Raw genomic sequence first — 9,253 nt, 5'->3', positions numbered from 1 at the left:
CCCAGGTTGTAAACCAGTTGCTGGTTTCTGTTCAGAAGCTTTTCTTCCCCAGCAGCCCAGTCCCATGCAAGGGACGGACACAAAAGGGAGTAGCATGAGGGATGTACAAGCACAGTTCCAATGTTAGGTTGCTTGATTGCACACTTAAAAAACCCCAGTGAAAGAAAAGTTATGGGTGCATGAGAAACACGGAGTACAATTTTAGCTTGTGAAGTCTGATGGAGTCAGAGCAAATCAGATCAGGCCATACTTAGGTGGGATGGAGAACTGGGACGGAGGGATAATTCCCTCCTGTTAAGTGCTATCCCGTGCCCCAGCGTAATTGAATACCACCACGAGGAGAGAAAATAGCTCCTCTCATTTTGGTGTATGGGTACCAGGAAAACATATTGATCAAGTTCTTTAAAAGCACATGACAACTTCAGCTCCAACCATTTTCTCTTCTCAACCCCATATACTCTTAAGTAACGTATCTATGCTTATGCTGCAAATCAATGCACACGCTCCGGTGTCTCCCTGCACCTGCTCTCATTACCCTATGTTTGAAACAAACCACGAATCGAGACTGGAGACTCGATTTCACTTCCCAGCGTGCAGAGAATAATCATCAATAATTGATGTCAGTCGGCTTCATTTGGGGCGCTGCCTTGGGCAGGCAATGGAGACTCATGGTATGCACCAAGAAAAGGAGGATTTCTATATAAAATGATTTGATAATCTGAAAAAATCCCTCAGTAAACAAAAGAAGTTTACAGATAATCGTATTAAAGATTAGAGTTGTTTTAAAACAATGCAGAATGTATTCAAGAACATCTGGGAAGAAAGATGGTAGTTTTAAAAGCAAAGCCTTGGGGGAAAATATTTCCCCCCCTCAAATAGAAAACAGTAATTCACTTTATTAAATCCTAATCCTCTTCAATTCATATTAAGGCAAAGTATTTTTTCCAATAAAGAGTTCTATCAATCTATTTAAATGCAATTTTATAAATAAATATAGAAATACATTTAAATACAATTTTAATATCTGATTAAATGATTGGTTATTCCACCTTTTTTGATTGCTTCCATTTCATTTAGAATTTGAGAAGCAGGCTAATTTTAAGTCAGAAAACTGAATAAGTTTATTATTAAATAAGACAGAACTTAACCTCTGGACTACAGAAAAATATATTATATCATGACAGCAAAAGCATTCTGATGTCTGTCTTTTTATATGCACCAACTCATCAGCTGGAAAATTAAGAAAATAACTCCTTCTATCTTATAAATGTTGTTATTTTTCCATCACTCGTTTACTGTTTTCCAAACTTTTGTTGTGGTGATTTATGTGAAAATCCTCCCAATAAAACCCATGAATTGTTCATGACATTTTCTATAATCAGCGTTGATAATCAATAATATTTATACAGATCTTCTATTTAAACAACACATTATTGAAGCTCCTCACTACTATAACTGCTGACAGCACCAGAAGAATAAAGTTACTCCACAACTAAGAAGTAAAAGCAAAAACTACAGAATTGAACAATAATTAAGTTGGTAAAAACATATTGGATCAGATTTCTATAACGTCTTTACCTACTGTATTTCAACTTCATTCTACCATAAAAAATGCTTAATGTTAGAGCTAAATTTGGAAGATTTCTAAGTTAAGATCTGAAAAGAGAGAAAAAAAAAAAATGAAAGAAAAGAATAAGTACTGGGTTTGCTTCTTCCCTTTTTATACTATTTATTTATGTATAGAAATTACTTTTTTTAATATATATATATACACACAACACATACATGTAAAGTAAGTTCAATGACAAGTAGAATGCTAACCAGATTTGTACCAGAAGCAATCGAGGCCTAGCAAAGAAATCCCATAAGGGATGCTTTGCTATAACCACATCATCATAGCTGTGGTGAATTTGGTGACTTCCTCGGGAGCAGAAGCAGGCGGAAGGACTCTCATGCCCACAAAGAACCCCATGGAGTAACCACTGCAGATTCAATTGTACAGTCAAGCTGTAGGGATGGCTAAGTAGGACTCAGCATGTGATACATCATCTGAAAAACAGCATATATTGGATAGCAACTGCTCCTAACACGTGTGGGTGCATTGTAGTGAAGTCCCTTCTCTCCTGCATTTCAACTTAACCTGCTCAGCAGGTTTTCAGGTATACGTGGCCTCACCTATATCAAAACTTTAGAACAAACCATCTTCTTTATCCTCAAAGTCAGTATCACAGCTAAAAAAGGAATCTTTCCTCTTTGACCCTTTGAGGCAAGAAGAAAAAAAATCACAGCATAATGTTGACATTACTGTGTGAAATAAGTTGCCTTCACTAAACTTGAGACTTACTTAAAGACAAACGATACCTGTTGCGAAATCTGTACGGTTCTCATCATTTGTACAAAGTAACATGTCAAGCTGTACCCATAAGTTCTTCATCAAATATCTTCCGCTTCATAATAGCATGACACTTATTTATGGACATCTCCTGGCTTCACAGCTTTTCAAACTTTTCAAAATATGACTTAGGAAAGCACTACACTTCTATAGCATTTCTCTAGTCGATGGCACACATCCCTTACTGCAGAAGAAAGAACTGTAACAGTTTCATTTCACACTCCAGTAACCCAAAATTCTGCATTACCGCTCACTTTAGTGTTAATTTTCCCATAGATTCTCTTTTTCTGCTTACATGGCAAGACAGCTCAGGTCAAGTGCACAGACAAGCTGTGCTGCTGATTCTCCTTTTTATCACCACTGAATCACCTTCACTTTTGCTTCACCGGAAAGTTATTTTCCCTGCAGAAAGCAAGAGAGCCACAGTCAATAGATAAGTCAGCAGCTATCAGCCAAAATGGATTTCAAAGTGGGAAAAAAAACTCCCCACAACTAAAACCGCAAGTAGTATTTATGCAGGATCACGCCCACACTGTATAAATACACCACGACAGGTATATTTGCTGCTGTACATGCAGTGAAGCCTAACTCAGCTCGTGTCACTTCCAGCTATAGACAGACACATATCAGAAGATACAGAATGTAAAAGCATCAGCACTGAACAGACATGCTGAGCCATTCCCCAAATAACAGGAATGAAGAGTGGTTATTTTGCCAAAGTGGAAAGATACCTTTTTTTTTACTGGTGATTCGAAAAAGAAACACATTTGGTTGTTGTCGCTGCATTCTTACGAAGCTTTGTAATGTCTATGTAAAGCTCTAACCTACACACCTTTTCAAGACATTCAGATGAAATGCATGACAGATCCACAAGTACACAAACATATCTGTATTTTTAGCCTAATATAACCTGGATGACATTAGCTTTACCTTTAGCATTTAAAAGGAATTAAAATAGTTAAGAAGCGAACCTAAATTCTGAAGGCATTCAATACTGAACAAATAGCATGTTATACTGGTTTAGTATAAGGCAGGAAACCCTGTGATTTTTAAAGTTTCAATCTTCATTAGAAGCAGCAATGACAGCTTAGTAATGGACTACTTGTAAAAATAGTCCAGGAATTGACTTGTACTAATTTTTAATTAACATAAATGCAAGATCTAGCACAGACATGGAACTATTTTACTAATTCACTGGGTGAGCCTTCATTAGCTTCTGTCAGTAACAATAAATGGCTGAGAAAACCCCCCTAGAGCAAACAAGACATAAAGACAGGAAAAAGAGGCCAGACAGAAGGAAATCCTCATCAACCTGCTCCGGAAGAAGCTTGACTGAAAAAGTTTTTTTTTAAAGTTTAAAAAACAAGTTACAACTAACAGTCAGGGCAGCCCCAGGGAGCTGCGGGGGTTTGGATGATAGCTACGGCGCATACATACTGTACCAAGGGTACAGTTACAGCTGTATGATCAGAATGGGGTTTACAGCAAACACTTTGAACATGACCAGAAAGTTTATACAACACATTAGGATCTATGTGGTCTCGTGACGTATTGATCAACTTTCACTTACAGTTCTTTCAGTCTGGTTACAAACAAATTTTAAACAACGCGATTAAAAAAATATATATCGGCAAAATCAGGGGAACAGATCTAATAAAAAGAAGCAAGAACAGAAGGAAGGGTGGGCTATTGGTAAAAAAATGCATGAATTTAGAAGTAACAATAAGGCATCCTCCTCTGCACAAAGTGGCAATAGCTGTTACTGATCTTTTTTTTCTTAACTTTTAACCTCCAAACATGTAGAAGCAACTTAATATGGTCCATATTTAAGTATTTAATCTATTGCAGATATTCAGTGCACTATCCATGAGGCACATACAGAAATTAACATCTCCAGTGCCCTCCTTGAAATGGGACTTGCGCTAGATGTAGGCTACCCAGCCAAACGATGGACTTTGAATGTACTGTTCTGCACAGACTGTTACTGAAGGCAGTGGAAGAACCAACTGTGTTGAGGTCAAAACGTGGTTAGCTTAAGAGCCTTGTAGGGGTTGTGGGTTTTCTCCTTATTGTTGTTTTCTTTTTGCTGGTGTAGCAGGTAGCGATGTCATTTGGAGGAAATCGCTATACTCGCAGAAAGCTCCAGAATAGGCTTTATTCTACTGCCGTAAGAGTACGTTACTGATACAGCTCATTTCATCTGGGGACTTAATACAAGGTACGCAGACAAAAGCACATTCCCGTTATGACAAAGTAAAATGCATCAACAAAGAAGGCTCACTGATACCAGCCAAGCTTTTTTTTTTTTTTAAATGAAGACTTTGTTAAGGAATGCAACCAAAACTTGATAACCAGAAAAATCATGACACGCCTAGATTCTGAAATGTTGCTTTGTGTCAGAAAAAAAACCCATGTCTTTTCAAAGCAAACACAACATTCCTGTGGCAGAACATGACAGCTTATCTGAGCACAGTATAGCAACCACTGAAAAGCGCTTTCCACGAACTGGTTTCAGTACACAAGTCAGCAACATTTTACCTCCGTTAGCTTTGCTTGGACTTCCACCTGCTTCTGTTGTGCCAAAAACCTCCGCTGCACCAGCTTTCTTTTTCCTATGTATGAACTCAGAAACAAGGATTAGCACCAATCTGAAGAACAAAGAAAGCCACAGGAAGGTAAGGGCTTAAAATCCTCCATCGCCAGCATTCTTTGGCCTTTCAGGGCCAAAATTTTGAAAATGACACTACATTAAGAGAGTATTGTCTGTGGAGGAGACCTCAGATTCAAGCAAAAATTGCATACAAAGAAAAAAAAAAATCTACACAATGAGTACAACTGCAAGAGTCAATAAAACTGTCAACATATAGGAACACTGACTTGAACCCAATAATAAACTGTGCTTATTCCCAATTGTTTTCTAACCAGCCAGTCCCCGGGAACGCACGGCGCCGGCATCCTGACACCTTCCACTGGGCTTGTGCAACCTCTTCGGAGAAGGTCATGGGCACACGGAGTGGCAGTGCTGGCTGGGGGGTTGGGATGGGGAGCACAAGCCTATAGCACACTTCAAAATGACTCCCACTGCAAAGAACGTACCAATGCATAAGTAGATAGCTCGTCGCTCATTTTTCCTCACTGTGCTGAATAATATCTGACAGCACTACACCACTCCAAGCAACCGGATCCAAAAGCCCCGCTTTGCCTTTCTGCAACTACTGGGTTCCTCCCTTCACCCAGCCACATATGGGTTCTCCTTTAACGCGCACCACTTTCTGTTGTGCTTTATTGTTAGAAAAAAGATAAATAAGTCATAGTTCCTTCTTATTCATTATCTAGAACTACTTATTACTACCATTTACAACATTTTAAAACTGGATCAGTTCATATATCAGATATACTCCTCGATCAAATTGCGTTTTGCTCTACAAACAAGGGTTCTTCATAAAAATTCCGTACACCCCATCGAACAGTGGTTAAGCATGATGAATCTCTGCAATGAAATACACAAACACATTCTCCTCTGTGAAATGAAGGAAAAACATCCAGGCAAAACGCAACATCTATCACTCCATCCCAAAGTAAACCAACTCTGCCTGGGCAAAAGTTAACTTCTATATGATTTTGAGCTGACACATTTATAACCTCACAATTACTTTCTCACCCAATTTGGTCTGTTTTGCTGTGATGACAGCAAGAAAATTGTAGACATTCTTAACAACATACCACAACCCCAGAGCAACATCACAACTTGCTTACTTAAAACAAAAATGAGGCTGCAAATACTGAGCTACGTTACCCCAAGGTTCCACTTTTTAAATAAAAATAGTCCCACTAATTGTGTGGAAAGATCGCAGAAATGCAAAACAATTTAAAATCTTGCATGTTCACAAGTTACCCGATTTTATATCAAACAACTGCATACTTAAGCTTTTCTTTTCACCATCTAGTGCACAGCTCAGCGTGAGAGACTCAGCGAGAGACTCCTCTCCTCTTCCAGCCCCCAACGTACTTGTAAAACTAACATCAATTGAAATAAGCACTTACAAGAATGTAAAGGATTGACATCTATGCACATTTATATCAGTAAAAATACTTCAGAAATAAAAGAGACGCCTGTGGTATTGCAAAGCACATTGCAAGGATGAAGTCAGCTCAGGTACAGCACTGTAACTCAGCAGCGGGGCTGGGAACATCTCTTTACATGTCAGTAGATAAATCAGCCCCCAGTTCCAAAGCAAGAAGTCAGCTACCTACATTATCTCATGCAGAATACAGAACAGTCAGTATGAAAACATGACAGGTTTATCCCGTGAACTTTGCGAACATAAATCCTGACCCTGAAAACATTTACATGCAGGCTTAACACTAAGCCAAAGAACAGACCTACTAATTCCAAAAGAAATACTTGGGTGTTTAAAATGAAACATATGTAAGCGCAAATGTCTACAGAATTGGTGCCATAAAAAACAAAAAGCACATGCCGTAACATTATTATTTTTTATTGCTCTGTAGATATCATGACCCAACAATTACATAATTTAATACTGGTATTTAAAAGAATTTTCATCTTCAAAAGGCACTACAGTTTCTAAACAACAAACTCCATTGACCTAATAAAGCAATTAAGCAGAATGCAATTCAATGGGGTCACACTAGAATTGCTTTTGCAAACCAAATCAGCAAAGAATTTTCAAATATCAGAGATAAGCCACTGCAGTATCAAATAGGCAACCAGTTTCCTCTAGTGCCTTTTACACCAGGGAGGATTTTAACATTGAATGAATGCTGGTTTTGTATTAGTTACAGCTCTTAATATCTAATAGCTCTTTAAATAAGCAGCATCTTCCTGATTTATGACATTAATTTATATTAATCCAATGTCTAGTACACATCATATCCTTACACATTTCACTTTGATATTGTTGGTATCACTTCTTCACAGTTGCCTTCAACTATATTAAGACACTTTTTAAGAGTACAGAAAAATGGGATAAAAAAAGAGGGGGATATTTTGAAGAATTTTCAAGTGGACAGTTTTAACTAGAAGCTAACGAAGTTCTGCTGGTTTTCAGTGATACATGCCCACAAATATATACCAACATTGAGATCGACAGGCAGGTAAAGCCTTACGAAAAAACAAAGTTTCACCAAGGTCATCAGTGCTTCCACGAGAGCAGACTCCAAACAAATGCCAAAGCTTGCAATGTCAAAGCCAACATTTTTGTAATTACGCCTGACAGGTTTTAGTAAGCTTATTTTTTAACCTGTCTCAAGAGAACAGTGCTTTTCCACCCAATCACCAGCTTACATTCCTCTTCCAAAGTTTCGTCCCTAAATTGTAGCTTAATTTTTTTTTTTTTTTTTAATAGAAGATTCGAGTCCCGTATTAGGAAATCATGCTGTGTTTGCAAATCTCAGACCTGAGTCCAAGGCCCTGGGCTATCTCTTGCTGAAGCCATTAGGCAGAGTTAAGGGTCAGTACCGTTAGAAATCCACTATTGAAAACTTTAAAATTTTAAATCTGCTTTTTTTTTTTTTCCAACATCCAGAGATTTTAGAATTGTAATAATACAAGTACTTTAAAACATAACATTACCTAGTTTTTTTTTTATTTAAAAAAAAAAAAAATTGGGCACAATGGTGTTCTTTGCAGCCTGCTGAATTTGGAGCTAATAATTTTATATAGCACTGTGTTCAGGAAAGAGGATTCCTCCCTCAGCGAGTGGATCATTTAAAAAAAAAAAAAAAGAGTAAACGGTAAAGGACCCTATTAAGTCTTATGGTTCTAGCAAGTACGCTGACATACCTTGTTTCCATTTTGAGGAAATTTGTTTTAACAAAGTCAGGGCAGCATATGGTACTAACTTGTTTATTTTCCAAGTGGTAGGGACACTAACCGAAAGCATCTGATGTTTCTTCCTAAGCCTCCTTGATCTGCTGCTGGATTGCAGCTTAGAATAAAGCATCGCAAAGCCAAAAGAAATTGGGTAGAGGAATAAAAAAAAAAAATCAGTACTTCAAAGTGTTTATTTAATGCAAGCCTAGCTCAGAACAGTTTCTCTTTTGAACAGAAGCTCAAATGCATTTATGATTCAAAATTTATTTCCAGAGACTATCAAATGTATCTTAAAGCTAATCCGCAACAGACATTTTTTACTTTGCACACAGAGACAAAAACAAACCTACAATATCATGTAATTAAAAAAGGAATTAAATGAAGCTCAGAAGTACTTAATAGTAGATTTCTACAGAAGTAAACAATCAGCGCTGTGCATCAGGAACACGGTAAGAAAAGTCATAAGGGACTGTCAGATTTGTCACTACCACAGCTCCAGAAATTGTTTTCTCAATCAGTTGACCGAGTACTAATATTCTGTCAAGATCAATGATAATTTTAAAGTATGCCTTGTTAAAGTTTAAAAGACACGAGGTTTTAATTATTTAAACCACATTTTCGGTGATAAGAGCTAACAAATGGGGGAAAAACGGAGAGCCTGGGTCAGAGCACCGAGGACTAGAGTTAACATTTTGAAATAGCTGCCAACTACATAGGCTTCAGAGACATTTTACATACAGCTCTGATTTCCTCTGGCGCAGCTGTAAAACACATAACCTGAAACCAGCTCCTGCAGCAGGGGTTTGCTTGCAGCTGTTCTTCTGCCTCCCCCGCACGCAGTAATTTGACTCCTTTTCAGGCAGCAGCTTCTATAATAAAGCTACACCAGAGCAGCATAGGTGTATTTAGGGACCCCAGAAAACAGGCGCCTTTGGAGCAGGTCCCCAGCACCTGAGCCCACAGCTCAGCTTCGCAGGGACGCGCTGTGGGTCCACGCGCAGCCCCCCCTCACCTCCGGCGGGCAA

At 38.2% G+C, this 9,253-nt stretch overlaps 1 protein-coding gene across 1 annotated transcript in view; it reads right to left on the bottom strand.

Moving 5' to 3' along the window:
• Nucleotides 1-2,191, bottom strand: part of LNX2 (ligand of numb-protein X 2) — a 53,559-nt gene extending 51,368 nt beyond the window's left edge. The window contains exons 1-2 of the mRNA XM_009327751.1: nt 2,176-2,191; nt 1,579-1,656 (exon numbers count right to left, since the gene is read on the bottom strand). The gene's annotated coding sequence lies outside the window, so the exon portion shown is untranslated. The remainder of the gene's footprint in view (nt 1-1,578; nt 1,657-2,175) is intronic.
• Nucleotides 2,192-9,253: the final 7,062 nt, after the last annotated feature.

The sequence above is a fragment of the Pygoscelis adeliae genome, unplaced genomic scaffold (genome assembly GCF_000699105.1).
Source record: "Pygoscelis adeliae isolate BGI_AS28 unplaced genomic scaffold, ASM69910v1 Scaffold14, whole genome shotgun sequence".
Classification (NCBI taxonomy): domain Eukaryota; kingdom Metazoa; phylum Chordata; class Aves; order Sphenisciformes; family Spheniscidae; genus Pygoscelis; species Pygoscelis adeliae.
This window is presented reverse-complemented; position numbering and strand designations above follow the sequence as displayed.